Source organism: Anastrepha obliqua, chromosome 4 (genome assembly GCF_027943255.1).
Source record: "Anastrepha obliqua isolate idAnaObli1 chromosome 4, idAnaObli1_1.0, whole genome shotgun sequence".
Lineage (NCBI taxonomy): Eukaryota > Metazoa > Arthropoda > Insecta > Diptera > Tephritidae > Anastrepha > Anastrepha obliqua.
In genome coordinates this window covers 87,409,709-87,427,305 of record NC_072895.1, presented here as the reverse complement: position 1 = coordinate 87,427,305, position 17,597 = coordinate 87,409,709, and the positions used below count along the sequence as shown (strand labels likewise).

At 35.1% G+C, this 17,597-nt stretch overlaps 1 long non-coding RNA gene across 1 annotated transcript; it reads right to left on the bottom strand.

Moving 5' to 3' along the window:
• Positions 1-12,885: 12,885 nt before the first annotated feature.
• Positions 12,886-14,357, bottom strand: LOC129245570 (uncharacterized). Its single transcript, XR_008582416.1, has 3 exons — positions 14,175-14,357; positions 13,163-14,085; positions 12,886-13,096 (listed from the first exon to the last, which is right to left on the bottom strand). It is a non-coding gene; the product is annotated as an uncharacterized LOC129245570 (long non-coding RNA).
• Positions 14,358-17,597: the final 3,240 nt, after the last annotated feature.

Genomic DNA, 17,597 nt, shown 5'->3' with positions numbered 1-17,597 from the left:
CGAGGAACATTCATAAAGCGTATACAAAATATCTAAAAAATTCTGCTGTAAACCTCATATTTCAAAGCTAAACATAAGAAATAAGTCAAAACAGAAATGTGCTTAAAGGCTTATCTTGTTAGTGTGCTTGGCTTTGCCGAAATTGTTTCGGTTTTGGTAAGTTGCCATACGTTGAGGAGTAATAAACGAATTTTTTCTCGTAAATTCCCTGCGTCATCGGACGAGCACTCAAGAATGGGCGTATTAAACCAGACAAGCCCCAGAAAGGCTGAGCCACGCCTTTCCAAATACATTTAAGTCTTCAAAAACAATGAGGAAGGTCAAGCAACATCTTATCTCTCCTGTTACTGCTACGCACTTCACACGAACAGGTTTCGGCGGCATCTCAGCACTCCATTTTTAGCCATTCTAAATCAGGTGACGGATATCAACTTAAGAACTCTAATGAAAATCATGAGGAGTACTGGGTATTAAAAGGGAAAATACTTGGAATTAATGAATGCATCTTTGGCCTAAGTGTGCTGCTGGATCTCCTGGCTACTACCTCAATCTAACTTTAGATTAAGTTAATTCTTCATAACTTCTCACTAGCTGTTCCGCACTGAACAAAATCTGATGGGACAAGGGAGAAAAGACTTTGTATTAGCGGAGGATGATGAATGGTGGCTAATTACAATTGCGTTATCCGCTTCGAGCTGCTGATGAAATTCACCAGCTATGTGATATCTAAAACGGCAGGTATAGCAAAACAGTGAGAGCCAAGATGTCTGAATCTTGGGATAGCGAGAGCAGGACAGCTGAGGAGAAGGTGCTGAGATTGTGAGCTGAGACAACTTCCGAGTTTTGTGCAAATGCATTAGCCCGCAAGGCAGTTAAATTTAAGTAAAATTACCGGAAACAGTAGCCGAGGCTGGGAAGAGAAGTTAACTTCCATATTACCCCATTACCATTAACTGTTGCCACAACTTTATATTTCATAAAGCGAAATAGTCTTGGTAGCCCACAACTGTTAGGTATTTAATAAAAATATTGAGAATAACAAAATTTCCAAATTACTTCCGCCTGTCTAAGCGGCTGCAATGCAACATCTTCATATTGAAAGTAATTAAATTAATGTGCAGCAGCCATTTTGAATATTTATGCAAAATTGGTAATCATTCACTATATGTTTGTATGAGTTGATACATATCCATATACATGTGAACAAGCGAACAAAGGTCGCTTTTTTCAACGAAATTATAAAAATTTGTTACATTTTAAGACCTCCGAGCAATGTATGGCTCGTGATTCATGTATTTTGGGCAGAATTTCAAATTTTTCTGAAAATTGGTTTATTAACTGCTTCGAGGATTAAACCAACGAAATTGTGATTAATTTTGATGATAATAATTTTTGATGTAATAATTTTTAAATACTCGTATAATCGATCTTGAAAATTTTGCTATGGAGTTTTTTAAAGTCAAATATCTTCAGTTACTTCCAACATTTTTATATGTTGTTTTTCTTTTAAACATTTTTTGCTTGTTCTTTTTACAAAAAAATTTAGTTTGAAAACAACATTTCTTTTTTTTTTTTGAAAAAAAAAAATTCAATCTTAATAAATTTTTTTTTTCTTTCAAAAAAAAATCGCAAATTTTGAAAGAAAAAAATTATAGTTTTTAGTTGAAAATTTCTGAAAACAAAACATTTGTTTGTCTTTTGTGAAAAACACTAACCTCACATTTTTCTCTTATTTTTTCGTTAATAACTGAAACTATGCTAAGTAATTCCTGAAAGTTTGTACTTTTTGCTTGAAAAAACATTACTGTTTTTTTTTTAATTCAATTTTAATAAATTTTTTTTTGGAAAAAAAATTATATTTTTTAGTTGAAAATTAAAAAAAAAAATATTCCTTTGTCTTTTGTAAAACACATTCCCCTCAGACTTTTCTGTTATTCTTTCGTTAAAAGCTGAAGATATACTTAGTAATTCCTGAGTGTCTCATAGGGCGATTTTCACCACTTTTCGAGTTATATTCAAATACGTACAGCAATCCAGTGAAAACTCGGTACAAAATGCTGTCGTAGTGGAGAGTTAATACAGTGAACAATTATAAAAAAATTGTTCCAAACAATTTAAAAAAACACTTTACTTTTGCCCAAGAAACATGTTTTAAGTGTATTTTGTCCTATAAATTAAAAAAAAATGTTTATTTAGGCGTTAAAAGAAAAATTGACTCAAAAAAAAGGTGTAGTAAAAAATACGTTACTTTTTTCCAAAAATATTTTTTTTAAAGTATGTTTTATTCTATAATAAAAATAAAAAACGTGTTTTCTTTGTTAAAAACCCAAAAAATATTTGACTTCGTATAGTTCCATACAAAAATTTTGAACCTGAGTGTTTTAGGAGTTACCAAATCTCTCGGTGCTTCTTGGATTGACTTTTCAAATTTCAATTTGAAAAGACTTGCATGAGCTGAACCGTTTTTAAAATACCTCCAAAAATCGACTTTTTCGAATAAAAGTTGGTTTTTGAAATATTGTTTCCACAAAATCACCTCAGATGATAAAAAATTTAAGCTCAAAAGGTTTGCATGAAAATATTTAAAAAATGTCTCAACGAAATGAAAAACGAATCTGTTAAAGGTGGTCGCCGAGTCCATGTGGCTGTCAGCCCAGAATGAAACAAGGCGAATTCACTATTTGTTTTCTACTTTGCCACTATTTTGCTTTGACAATCAAGATTTTTTGGAAAAAAAATATTTCACATACTTTTATTTAGAAAAACTCAATTTTTTTATCTTTTGTATATTTCAAAATCGTTCCAGCTCGCGTAAAATGTAACAGTACCGATTTTTTGTAAGAGCGATGCACCCTAATGTGCTTACCTCCACACGTTCGCATTCAAGCTGAAGCAACGGCTGAAGAAATTCAAAGAACTCAAACTAAGGCAAAAAACTCTAAACCACGAAAAATAGTAAAATATTGTAAAGCTTTGGAATAAATGGGAAAATCTTAATTTTCTTGATGAGATTAATGCAAAAACCGCAGCGACGCAAAGCGCAGCCGACGGCTGCACACAGAAGCCGAGCACCAAAAAGAAAACTTAGCGGCGCAAGAAAATCCACAACTCCCGCAAAACATTTTATTTTGCCGATAAACAGAAAATTTTCACGAAAATCCGTTGAATTATCAAAATAATAATAATCATAATAATAACGCAGATGGGGTTGATGGCTTTTTGTTTGATGCGGCGAGAGCTGGCGGAAAGGCGAAATTTCGAAAATTCCGAATTTCACTGCTGAATAAAACACGGATTAAAGGTGGAGATAAGAAGGCTGCGTTTGTGGGCTGGAAATAAGCAGCGGGTAGTAGCTGATGAGCGATAGCCATGGCCTGCTGGTGGTGCCTGGCGGGACTGTGGCAGTGACGCGGCCACTGCTGGTAGACAGCAGGCAGCCCAGGCGTCGCCATTATGCTAGGCTAACTACAACTCTTTTCTTTTGCTACCCCCACTCTGCTAACAGAAAGTTAATGTCCCCACCTGTCTGCTCTGAAAACTTTGTATGGCTGCGCGACTGGCAAGAAACGTGAAAGGCATAAGCAATTTCGACGCGTATGGGACGATCTGGCAACACTACGCACTGTCCAAGGGGCTGGTCCGGCGATTGCTCTAGCTGTCATGGGTTTTCGCAATATTTTTGTTGTTCTTTTTGTTATTGTAGTTGTTCATGCATACGCACTTTTCGGCGCTGATTTTCAACCCTTTCGCTCGTCGTTGCACTCGTTTACCCACCTCCCGACTCATTTCGCTCTCTCCAGCTTCCTGCGACTTGGTGTCGCATGTCGCCCAAAAGCGGGGAAAATTGTGCGTATGCGTAAATAAACGACGATTTTCTATACCTACATATGCACATACACACACCCATACATACACAAGCACATTATATACTTGTCGAGTATATCCTGCGGTGTTACATACAGTTTTATTGCATTTGTATGCGTTCTCACCGCCAGTTGCTGCATAAGTAGTGGTAATACACACATACTCAAGCTGAAAAATTTATCTGTGAAAGAGTATCCTGCATAGCTACAGATGACGGTTTCTCTACTTGGTAAATACATGCACGAGCAGTTAAACATGCATGTGTGCGTGTGTGTATGTTCATGTATATGTATATGGAGTAATGCGTATGTTTCCGTGCGTACACACACAAATTTATATGGTATGTACATCACTACAGCCCCTTCCATGCAAAACAGTTACATTTGTTGCCAGTCGTGCGTCGCGAAAGGGTTGCTGCGGTTCTCCTTTCGCGCACTGCTGTGATACTTTTGCGTGTGACGATGGTCCTTTGATTTTACTACAAAATGAATTCCTCTCCAAACCAGCCAGGCGTGCACAGAAATGTGCGTCTACGAGTTTTAGAGGTATTTTTCTCAATTTAGAGCAAAAAAAAGTTATTTGTCTTAAGCAAAACTTACCAAAACAAATTTTCTTTTTTCCATTTGTTACCGAAGAGGGAATATAAATTTTATTAACGCAATATTTATTTGATTCCTATGCTCTAACTCGGCTTCAACTCCTTTTCTATGAGTTACTATATAAATATGTATTAAATTTTTGTTTATCAAAAGTCGTCTACAAAGAGCTTCCAATGAGACTTGAAACTTCTACGTTTTTCTTAAAAGTTTTTTCTGCATTCTGTGTAAAAGCACCTGGAATTATTAAATAAAACACAAAATTTGTTGTGTCGTTTTCAAAATGGGCCCTATCTAGTGCAATACAGCTATGCCAACACTTGGCCCAATACTCCATATAATGCTCGTAGGCTAATCAAGGTAGTTCCAGTTCCTTTTACAAATTGTCTTTTGTGGCCCCAGTTGATTCAAAACGTCTTCTTGGGAGTGGTAATTTCTGCCTCGGGAGCAGGAAAACGTCACACTTTGCCATGTCAGGGGAATACGCTGCTTGGTGGATTACATTCATTCAGTTGGCATTCAGGCAGTTTGGCCGAAAATTCGTGCACAATGAAGGCTTTTTGCAATGGCGCATAATCGCATTTTGGAACCTGTGGGGCGATGATGAATTTTATGCAATATTTTCGTTTTGGACTCATTCGAAGATTTTCCCGAAAATCATTAAAAAATAGACTTAACAGATATGCTGACTTCTAGAGTCAGTTCTCTAAGACTCATTCATTAATTTGCGAGAAAACCATTCAAAAATATTCTTTCATTTAAATTATGTTCAGTTTAAATTATGGCGGAACCAACCCATAGAAAAGGGTTCTAAGATTCTATAAAAAAGTTCGTTATTTCGGAGGTGCAAATATCTGCTCATCAGCTTTTCCTTTAGACTCCGGCTAGAGTATTATGAGAGATGTTTCGAAGTATTCCACTGAAATCTATCGACGACTGCGATCTTACATATCACATTATATTTTTGATGTTAGATTATGAAAAAAGAGAAATATACTAGGGGTGACATTTAAGTAATTGAATTGACGTCGCAAAACATTTTATTTTCATTTCACACATACATACATATTTACACTATCTGACGGCAACGAAATAGCTCTCTCTTTAGATGATAAGAACGACGGCAACTGATGAGCTAACTGGCGTAGGCACGGTTTTGATAGGTTGCTACACCAATAGCAAATACTTTTGTGGGCATCAACTGAATAGTAGCGCAGCTTTTTGAAAATTAGCTGGAATGATTAACTAATTATAGGTTATGAGATAGGTATAGAGATAGTTAGAGCCTAAAAACTAAAGTAAGTAAATCCGTCGGGCTATATTCAAATATTATATCTACTATATCCGACCAGTAATACATATACATAGGTACAGTCACACAGAATACTTTATGTACCCCTCACAAATAGTGCTGATAATTCCTTTTATTAAAAAAACAATGCAATACTAAAGAACATATATATAAAAAGAGAATTATACGTACTCTAAAAAAATTACTTGAATTTAAATATAATAAATTTAATTGGGACCTCGGTGGTCTAGAGCTCGAAAATTTAGGGTATTTTCAGGAATTTTATTTTAAATAAAAAAAATTAAAAACGATATTTAAATTTGTTTGACTTTTTATTTAACTTCTTTTACATCAAAGATAAAACATTTTTATTTTTTTTTTTTATTTTAATAATTTAAGAAATGGCACTGAAGTTGGCCCTCCCAAAAAATTGGACCTGGACGGTGTTGTCTATTTTGGCTCTTCTATTTATCTGAAACATAAAAAACAAAAAAATTGTTAATCAGTATGTCCCGTACTGGAATAAAAAAAAAAATTTATAAAGTGGCGCCCAATTTGACACCCAAAAAAACCGTTTTTTTTCAAATTTTAATAAAAAAAATACGAAATAATTGAAATAATAATATGATTCCAGTACAGGCGATAAAATTTCAGACGATTCGGTGGAAAAGTTTTTTTTTTTTTGAACACCAGCCCGAAAAAAATTGTTACGAAATAAATGAATTTCAAGTTCGAGGTGCAGGAGCGCGCGGACTGCTCGCTACCCAGTTAATCGGCGGTAGAATATTGGGAATTTCCGCATGAAAATTTTACAGTACATTCTTAATATAGGTACTTTTCTTTCGAAATATCGAAATAAAAAAATCAATTTTTCGGAATTTCTAGATTACCGGGTCCCCTTAATTCTAATATCTAGTTGGGCCTCTCATCGCCTCTGTTACTGCCCTTAACCGATTTTGCATGGAAAAAAATAGTTTTTTTGTTGTTGCGGGCGTTATTTGCTCTGCGCCCCAGCCCATCCTTCAGTTTCTGTTTATTACTATAAGCTCTATTGCGTACCGGGAGTTCAAATTCGTCACATAATTGTTCTAATAGAGATGAAATCTAGTGACTGGGAGTTGTTTTGGCACGCTCCTTTACAATGTGGTGTGTGTGTTTGAGGTGGTTATCCATTCGGAAACACCATCCACCATCCACCATTCGAATTTTGAATTTTCTCTCATTAGTGAAGAACACATTTGTCCAAAGAGGGTTCGATTTGTCGGTATACTGTAATGCGAATGTCTTCATTTTCTCAATTTCTGTTAATTTAGATTTTTTCTTGGCACTCGGCTATTGCATACATTTTCTCTCAAAGCACTTTGTATTGTACTATTCGGCATGAGCATTCCAATGTATTTCGAATTTCTACAGCTTTTTTTCGGATTTTTGTCCACAACACTTTGTAAGTATCGTTTAACTGTTTGAGAAATTTTATACGAACGTCCACTTCTAAGTTTGCCTGCTGATGACTAACGCTAGTCATAACTGGCTTTTGGTCTATGGGAGAACAAACACCCAAAATGGGCATTCCTCACAACACAAACTGCCATGGTTGTAAACAACCGGAGGAAAAGGAAGCAATCTTCCACTTCCTCTGTGAATGACCTGCCCTATGGAATGGCAGAATGTTAACCCTGGGCAAACCGCTGTTTAAGAGTCTTGAAGAACTGTCTGGCTCAGATGTCAACAACCTAATAAGGTACACACTGGATATAAAAATGCCGTAAATAACTGGTAAACAAGTTGGTAACGAGGATGTGGCAACAAAATGGTGCGGAAGCGCTAGTTGGATTCTGGAAGAATCACCACTCAAACCAACCAACCAACCTAGTTCGCATTTCACCGGAAATGGCTGTCAAAAAGTAAGAATTTATCTATTCGCTGCCGCTTTTTAGAATATCTAAGTAAAACTTGCTTACCTCAAGACTTCACTTGCTTTGGTCAATATCGCCCATTTGGGTACACTCTGTGGCTAGTCCTTCTTTGTAGTATCAAGACACACAAAAATCTTTTTATTCAATAAAAACTCATCAAAATAGCCTCACATACATACCAGCAAGCCCGCCACGGTAAGCTGTGAGATAAAATTTTGTAAATAAAAAAATAGGCACCTTATTTTGCTATTGCAGCATCAGTTTGCTTCATCAAATATAAAACCAACAGCATGCATACAAATGATATCATATCACATCAAATGAAACCCACACATACACACATGCAATTAAGACCGTATGTGCCTATGAACGAACAGCATCCACGCAATACGAGGATCAGCCGTGTGGCAGCTGTGTGCGCAAGCGCGCGGAGTACTAATGAATGCAGCGAAAAATTTACATAAATGAATTTCAAAACTGATTTTCGTACTGTAATGCACAATAACCAATATAACAATAACCCGAAGGTTATAGAAAGGATCTATACAGAATATTGAGAATGTCACATTCAACAAATCACACAGACAAAGAGAGGTCACTATTGAATGCAGCAATCGAAGAATATTGAAGTGGAAAAACATATTCGTATGGGAATGAATAAATCGAAAGGTGGTAAAAAAACGCTTTTCATATGCAAATTACAAGCAACTGTAATAGGAAATGAAAAAATTGATGCATTGAAAATTGGTTAGGACTTTTCATTTGTGTGCGTTTCAATTGGATGCTGAGAATGTGAAAATTTTAATGCGACTGATATCGAGGCTCTGTGCGTATGAGATGATTCAGAGACATTTTCTAAATCGATAATTTCTTTTATGACAATTGTATTTACAGTTAACTATTAAATACAATAAAACCTATAAAATTTCGAAAAATGTTAATAAAATCCTTTAAGAATAAGTCAAATAATTTTTGGAACGTAAATTTAAGTATTTCTTATATTATAGATCGTCAACCGTGACGACTCTATTCTTAGCGTTCGAGCGCTACCGATCTCCCTGAAATTTTGCATACATCCTTTTTATGATATAACTTTCTATCTGAATTTAAAAGTTTTTGAAAATATTTTGAAAAAATAATTTTTCGAAGCAAACATAGTAGGAAAATTCGCCCCAAAATTAATTTTTTTTTAACATTTTATTCTGCGATTTTTTTCCATTTTTTTTATTCATGTAGAAATTATGACATTAATAAACCAAAAAATGTTGGGTTTTTTGTATGAGTATTCAGGTCACTGACGCCGATTGAGAAGCCCCGCTGCGACCTTCCTGGAAGAATTGAGTGTACATTAGCCATTTTAAATGATTATAATAAAACAAAAATTGTATATTATTTTAATGTATAAATAAACTGTATGCCAATTTTGAAAAAAATATATTGACTATTTCATTTTAAATAATTTAAATAATGAAAATCAGGGAAAATGTAGCCGTTTACAGGTATCTGTCACCTTAAATACAATTTTATAGCAACTGGGCTTATTATACAGGTCTACATGTTTTTTTTTTTATTTTTGTTATATGAGACTGATTTACGAGGTAATTTGGTGCACTGAACACGATTCTGGTGTCCAAAAGTGCCGATTAGGTCATAGTTTTGAGAAAAGTAGGGGTAAAGCCCACAAAAATGTAAGTTTGGGTGTTTTTTTCTTTTACTTCTCTCAAAAACCGTATATGCTAGAGACCTGAATTTATAATTATAATAAAAACTAAAGCTTGAAGCTTGCACTATAATAATCATAAAGAAGGTGGCGCAAAATCAGTCACCCTATCGGAAGTTTGCCATTTTTGCAAATGGCGTTGCATGTCACTTGTCAATTGTCTCTTTATTTGTTTGGCGCCGTATTTGACCTACACAGCTGTAGACAATCAATGGAGCGCGTAAAGATCAACATAAAAATTTGCGTCACTCAAAATCGTTTCTTTTATCTAGTAAAAAAATTATTCAAAAAGCTATTGGATGATTAATTTTGCGCCAACTTGTATGTATAACCAAAAAATAAACGGTTTTGAATAAAACTGGTTTAGCCGAAGCTTTAACTACTGTATAGGCTAGTCTTTCGTACTTTAGCTTTTTAAGAAAAGTAACAGTAAATGTATTCAAGAACATGTTTTTTGAGAGTTTTTATGCGAGCACTCGTAGCACTTTTTTTAAACCGCAGCACAAAAAGCATTGATAGCCACCCAAAAACCCCTACGCATAAAATTAAAATTGTCAAACTGCTATATGAATGAATATTACAAGACCCTTTACATTGGCGTGATCGCATTGCTTCCTTGGGAGCACATAAACAGTCGCCATAAGTCATTGAGTTCTGGGAATTTGTCAATAAAACATCACGGCTTTTACTACTCTTGTGAATCCTCTGAAGCTATTCCTTTTAGCACCTTGGCCTTCTGTACGCTGCCAGAATTTTGGTAATTTGAAGTGCGACTTCTTCTTGGAGAATAAGGAAAAGTCAAAAAAATTAATATTGGAGCTATAGAGTGTGTTCGGTAGACGACGTAGAGAACGCAAAGATACTAGTTCAGCGAATAAAGGGTCTTTCAACAGTCGTGCCTAGTTATTGTGTTAGAATGAAACATGCATCAATTTGGCTGCTTCCAGGTTTCATAACAAATATATAATATATAAGTATGAAAAATTACATCATTTAAATGTCCACCACGAGAACGTATACAGGTAAAATCCGCCAAAAGGTCAATTCTTGAACGACTAATTGTTGAGAATGTCGAGATATTGATGCCAAAGATAGTTCCGCAACACTTTGAGCTACAGCAGCAATATTCTCATCACAACATCCCGTTTTTGGTCTGCCAGTTCCTGGACAGAACCAGTTTCTTCAAATTTTTGCACCAACCTCTGAATTGTCAATTCACTCGGACGTATATTTCCACCAAAAAAACACGAATTTTGCGAAATGTTGTACTCAAAGATGGACAATTTTCATAATAAGTTTCAATCATATTAACGCGTTATTCTATGGTGTAAAAAATATACATGAAAACATAATTTTTTCACTACCGACATCTAAGCGTGACTTTTGAAGGACCCTTTATTATTATGAGAAAAATTTGTATGTTATGTATATTTTATGAAAAAAGTTAAATTAAAACTGAAAATATTTTTAAGTAATATATTATTTAAACATCACATTTAGAAAATAATAATTATGGTATGAAAGTAAATAAAAATAGCGATAAGATATGAAAATAAAGTCCGGAAGAGTGCCAGACGAAATATATTATTTGATCGAATTTTCAAAAGCACAAACTTTAAATGCGAAAATCGATCAATAGTCTAAAAGTTCTTTGAGAAATTCGTTATGGAAGATGTAAGTTTTTAATTATTTTTAATTTTATCAAATACAAAATTGCTTATTCTTAGGAAATAGAACTGCATATACCCGTTTGCTGAATTACCCAAATCTTCGCTCGAAATTTTCGAGCTTTTGAACAATTTGAGCTAAATGAGAATTGTTAATTTCAATTATCAGCATTCTTTAGTTTTCCAATGTCCTTGGCACTGCGCAGTAATAATTTGTAAAACTTAAAAAAAGTGCTCTGCACTACAGGGGCAATTAAAACTACTCCTACGGCAGCACTTGAAAGAATACTCAACCTATCACCGATTTACATTGCGGGCAACGGGTAAATTTACCTGTAAAATATTTGGGCATAACTCAATAGGTATGAGTTTTCGGACCAATACGGACTATATGACTCCGAAATACAATTGGGTCAAGAGTTTCCGAACAACAATAGAAGAAATATGGGCGGATGAGGAGCAGGGATTTAAGGGATGCCAGAGCTAGGCATCAGGCGGTTAATTAAGCTCTCTGGCCACTGCAGTATCTTTCAAGCAGAAGTCTTTGCTGTAGGAAAGACTGCAGTGATAGTAATCGCAAAAACATCGACAGTCAAGCGGCAATAAAGGCAATAAACTCATATGAAATTTCATCTAAAAACGTTTTCAAAAGCAGGGAAGCCAAAGAGAAGTTATACATCTATTGGGTACACGGATATATGGGCATTGCAGGAAACGGAATTGTAGATGAGATTGCCAAAAGGGCTATTTACATACAATTCGAACAAGAAAACGACATACTGAAACCTTTAATTACGGTATACAATGGCATCGCTGCGGACATGAAAACAGGGATAGACAATCTAGCCTCTTGCAGATAAATACGCCAGATTCGTACTAGCCCTGTCTAGAAAGGCAAGCAGAACTAACAAAGCACAATTTGTTAGCGCCACATGCATACAAGATGGGAATTGCAAACAATGCTGCAGCTTTTGGCAATGAACTAGAAGAGAGCGAAACTCTAGAACACCGTCTATGTTCTTGCCCTGCATTAGCTAGAACAGGAATGTAATGCTTAGGAGCTCTACAATAAGAGAAGTTGGAATGCATCTCGGGGTGAGAGCTTCAGAATTTACTTAGATTCGCAAAAGACGCAGACTTATTACAAGATATCTACAACAAAGAAACGTAAAGGTCTACCTCCATCTGATACCACTAAGGATCAATAGGTCTATGTCATGACTTTCAGCCAGCCAAGTCAACCAAACCTAACCTTAAAAAAGTGCTAGCAAAAGTAATAAAAAATATTACTGGATTTACTCGAAAAAACTCGATATACTCGACTCATGCTCGAAAATTTTCTAGTAATGAGCATCGAAGTGCGCGAGTACTCAATGCTCGTTTGCTCGAGCTGTGGGAAAATGTGCAAACAAAATCAAAAGCTCTAGTAGTGATTGCTATTGTATTAAATTTGTGATATTGTATTAATTTTTTTTCGAGACGAGATTTTACCTTGTCAATTCTTGGTATTTCAGTTTATAGGTATCTATGTAGTGGTGGGGACTTACTTTGGGTACTAAAGTATGGCTGAATAATCATTTTTCATCACAATTTATTTCATCTTTATACAAGAAAAGCCTTGGGATGCGCTGCTGTGCCGCTAAGACAAAGCCTATATGAAAATGTAGTGAGCAACACAAAAACACATCCGCGGATTTAGAAATAAGAGAGCACACATTTTTCACATTTGCTCTGCCTGATTATTCCCCTTAACTGACTTTGTGAAGTTTAGCATACAGTAAACATACACACAAACAGCAATATTTTGAAAAAACGTTCCTTTTTATAATAAAACGTAGTTGATGAATTTTTTAATGCAGAGTGATAGTAAACATTTCAGAGTTCTATGGAAAAAAACGCTATTGCAATCTGCTGAGTCATCTGTGATTTGTTACAGTTTGAAAACAACTTTTATAATTTTTAACAGGGTTTAGCAGTTTTTTCTTTGTCGAGGCGTATCTTCGTTTGTAAGCTTAGGTAATTTATGTCATTCCAGGCGAGACCTGCTTCGAAATACAAAACACCCTGTATAAATTATAGCACTCTGTATATAGTTATTACTTACATACATATTTTGGGGCTTTATTTTTTAAGTTGTAGAGGAGCGGATTTGTATTTGAAATATATTCCAAGGATCTTAAAGTTAGTAAACGCTTCTTGCTAAGTTCAGTAAATTGTTCGAAAATATAAAATATCTAAAATATCTGCCGAATGAATTCTCTCAGATTTCTTCTTTATATTTTCCATTTACTACCTTCATATACATATATATGTATGTAAGTTCTATAAGTAAATCAATATGCATAACGAATCCTTTGCTTTTCTTTCTCCTTCCACAGCCACACAGTTTTTTTCCAGCCAACGGCTGCATCGTCAAAATGGCGTCAACTTGAACTAATCCAATTTATTACAGCTCCATAATTTTTAACCCACGCTTTCGCACAACCCCGTTAGTGCGTAATAACAAGCTATACTATTTGTTTAAAATATGCTGCATGTGTATCTGTATGTATGCTTTTATGCCCGCATATCCTTAGCGCTCGTCTGCGCCCACTCAGCGTCTCAACCTCACGGCAAATACAACACATGTACGAAAATATTCGTATGTTGCATGTTTACCCACGCGGGAGGATTTTTCTACTTGATATGTAGGTATGTCATATGCATGCACGCAATATGGTTATACAGGATAAAGTGCGTCGTTCGCATCCTCCCTTTCAAAGGAGAAAAGAAAAAGATAAACGCTTCAAATGTGTATTTTATGATAAATGGTGCGTGTGGCCGTCACCACTGTCACTACCACTACAATCACCATAGCCAGCAATATCGACTTTATTCCGTTTGACTTTAATAGCGGCTGTGCCATCACTTCCTTCACTGTTATCTAACAGTATCACGAACACCACCATCGACGCCGCGGCCATTAGTAATAGCCAGCCTGCATTTGACTACCCACTCTTGACTGTTGTTTGGCGAAGAGTCAGGACAGCATCTGAAAGGATTTAAATATATAATTGAATATTTGAGTAGAAAAAGAACTTTTTATCTAAGCATGACAACAAAAGTCAAATCTTTATTTACCTTCAATGATCGTTCAGTTCCAAACCAAAAATTCGTTCATCAAATGACTTTACGTTAAAAATGAGCCGAAATATCTTGAAGCTATAGATTTTATAGACTTCGTATTAAGAAAACTCTATGCATGAGCATAGTCGCTGAAGGGTGAAGATATGTTAGTTTTTATCGTAATGAAAGCATTTTTTCAAATACGTAGGAAACGAGAGTTTTGAGGAACTTAAATTAAAGAATTTTTTTATTAAGGCAGTAGTCTTTACAGGCTTCAAAAAATCGATTTTTTTGTTTTGTTTTAAATCTCTTCCAAAACTATCCAAGAATATGTCTTTAAAATTCCAGAGGCCAATTCGACATATTTTCGAAGCTAGAGCAGTTTTGGTGGCCGAGCGTCGAGCAGGTGCGAATGCTCAGGCAGAACTTTAAAGCGCGTTTTCTCGAGTTTTCATTTTCACAAGTGTTAGAAAACGGTGCCGGCGATAGCAAAAAGAATATATGTCCGATCGAAAAAAACCAAAGTGATCTAGCTTCAGTATTAAATTATCTTCTATTTGAACTAAAAAAGTTGGACAAAAGTATTATTTAAACTACTTGTTTTGCAACTTAAAGTCAATTTTTTTTTTTTAAAAGTGAATTTTTTTTTCAAACTTCGAAAAAATTTGGAATTTTATAACTTCTTCGGTATTTTTTTAGTTCATAAAGAAAAGAAACTTATAAAAATTAAAAAAAAATTTGGTTCGACTGTTTCAGATGCATCGCACGACCTCCATCACCGGCACCGATTTACAAGTGCAGACTCCAGGCGCTCCAGAAAAATACTTACAACTTTAAAAAATTTCAATATTTTTTAAAAATAAATATTGTTTTTTAAACCTTAAATATAGTACACTATCGTCTTAAAATTCCGTTTACCGCAATCATTTCCTTCCCTTTCAAAAAAAATTGCTAAAAAAACGCTTTTTTTCGGCTTCTAAAGCAGACTACTGCCTTAAAATACGATATTGACAAAAGCTACTAGGCTTCATTCTAAGGGCGGTAGGTAGATGAAAAGTATGATTCGAGAATAAATTCTGTATTATTCGGAATCTGTATAATTCCCATATTGAAAAAATCTATTGGCCTTACTCTTAGATATAGGAATGGTACTCGTATAGCACAAGCTTGAAGATGAGGAACTACGTAGAACTACTCCGCAAATACCTTTACTTTGATTGACTTAAAATAATATATTCCACACGATATTTGAATATGTTCAGCCAAGCCGACTGAATCTCTGGTTGATAGTCTACAATATATCTAGTCACGTTTTGTAAAGGGTTTATTTGGATTTTAGAAAGTCAATTGTCAATTGGGTTTTAGAAAGTGTAAATTTTGGAATCTTAGAACATGGCAACTGAATTTTTGAAAGCGTAAATTAAATTCTAGAATAATCGATTGAATTGTAAATTGATTGGTAAATTGATTTTAGAATAATATTGTAAAATAGATTTCAGAAAGTGTAAATTGAATTTTAGAAAATGTCAATTGAATTTGGATTAGAAAGCGTCAATTGGAATTTAGAAAGTGGAAATTTTGGAATTTGAGAATACGTCAATTGGATTTCAGAAAGCGTAAATAGTATTTTAGACTAGCCAAACGGATTTCACACAGTGTAAATTGAATTTTAGAAAATGTCCATTGGATTTGCATTAGAAAGCGTAAATTTGATTTTAGAAAACGTCAATTGGAATTTAGAAAGCGTAAATTGAATTTTAGAATAGTCAAACGGATTTTAGAAAGTGTAAATTGAATTTTAGAAAATGTCAATAGGATTTTAGAAATTGAATTTTCGAAATCTTATATTGAGTTTTAGAATAGTCAAATTGATTTTAATCAACGTCAATTGAATAATCAGACTTGAATACTTAGAATAATCAACTTGATTTTAGAAAGCGTAAATTGTATTTTAGAATAGTTCATTTTCATTTTCTTTTTGTACTAAGGAGCAATCCACTGTACCACTGCACTATATTTGTGAGACTGCCGCGATCAAATGGGTTACTACTATTCGGTAGCATCAGAGTTCAGTAATTTTGTCAGTGACATATCTTTCGCGTTGGAAATCTTGACTGAAAGTCGGTATGCGGAATGAATTGAATCGCTCTACGCCTCAACAACGGCGAGAAATATTGTAAATTTATATCCAACTCACTGTTAGAGGCCAAATAGTGCGTTTACTAAAAAGAACTTAAAATCGGCTTTTCTGAGGAAGCGCACTTTCATCTTGGCAGCTATGTTAATAAACAAAATTACCGCGTCTGGAGATCGAAAAATCCACCAGTGATCGTGGCTAATACATCCTCACATAGTGGTGATTTGGCGCAAGTTTTGAAGCGGTGCACAGTGGCAGGGAAACGGGCTCACTGTCTCAAAAATGTGTATCTCTATTACCTTAAGTGATAATAACCTGAAAATGTGTGCTTGTAAGACTGAATATATGGACTTTGAAATGAAATAAATTCTAACTAAATTAACATTAAACTTTATTATAAAAAAGTTTTTAAAATTAAAAGCCGTATGGTGTAAAAGGACTTGGAATTTGATGAAAGCTGCGCGATAGTTTATTTTTTCTTTGAAAAAACTGCTGGAAGCGCCCTTTCGGTCAATGGTGAACACTACAGAGACATGATAAACGATTTTTTCTAGACTTGGGAGATCTTTTGTTTTAGTAAAACGGCGTAACGTGCCACGCGTTCGAAACCAAGTTCGATCTTTTGCGCACCAAGTTTGTTAATTGTGTTGACAACCGTCTCGGCGTTGCCAATTTACCACCTCGGAACTGCGATCTGGCCGTTGTCTTACAAATTTCTCATAAATGAGGCAAGTCCTTAAGGCAAATATTGAGCAAGCAATTCGTGAGATAGAGCCAAAAATCGTCGCCAAGGCCTTGGAAAGCTGGGTTAATAGAATGCGCTATTGCGAAGCCAGCCTTTGCAATGATATTGTGTTTCATACAAGCTGGGAATCTTTGACCTTTCGAGTAAACTAAATAATATTTTAGAAAAAAAAAGTATTTTGAATTTTATGGAACTTTTGAAAAAAAAAAATTCACTATATGCCCCATCACCTTAATATTAATTTTCCTTGCAGGACATAGCGTTTCCTCGAACTTGCGCGCTTTCATAAAATATTATATTAATGGAAGCTACCGAGACCACAATGGGCTTATTCGTGGACATTGAGGGGCTTTTGATAATGCCACTTTCGGCTCAATATGTAAAGTGGATATATTCCATGCTCTCCAAGAGGCTGTTAACCGCTGATGAGAACAGTCATGAACTAATCACCGTCAGGGCCAAGCAAGGATGCCCCCAAGGGGGTTCTTCCTCCGCTGTTGTGGTGCTTGATCGTAGACTCTCTACTAGCAGACATGCAGGAACTCGGCTTTCGTGT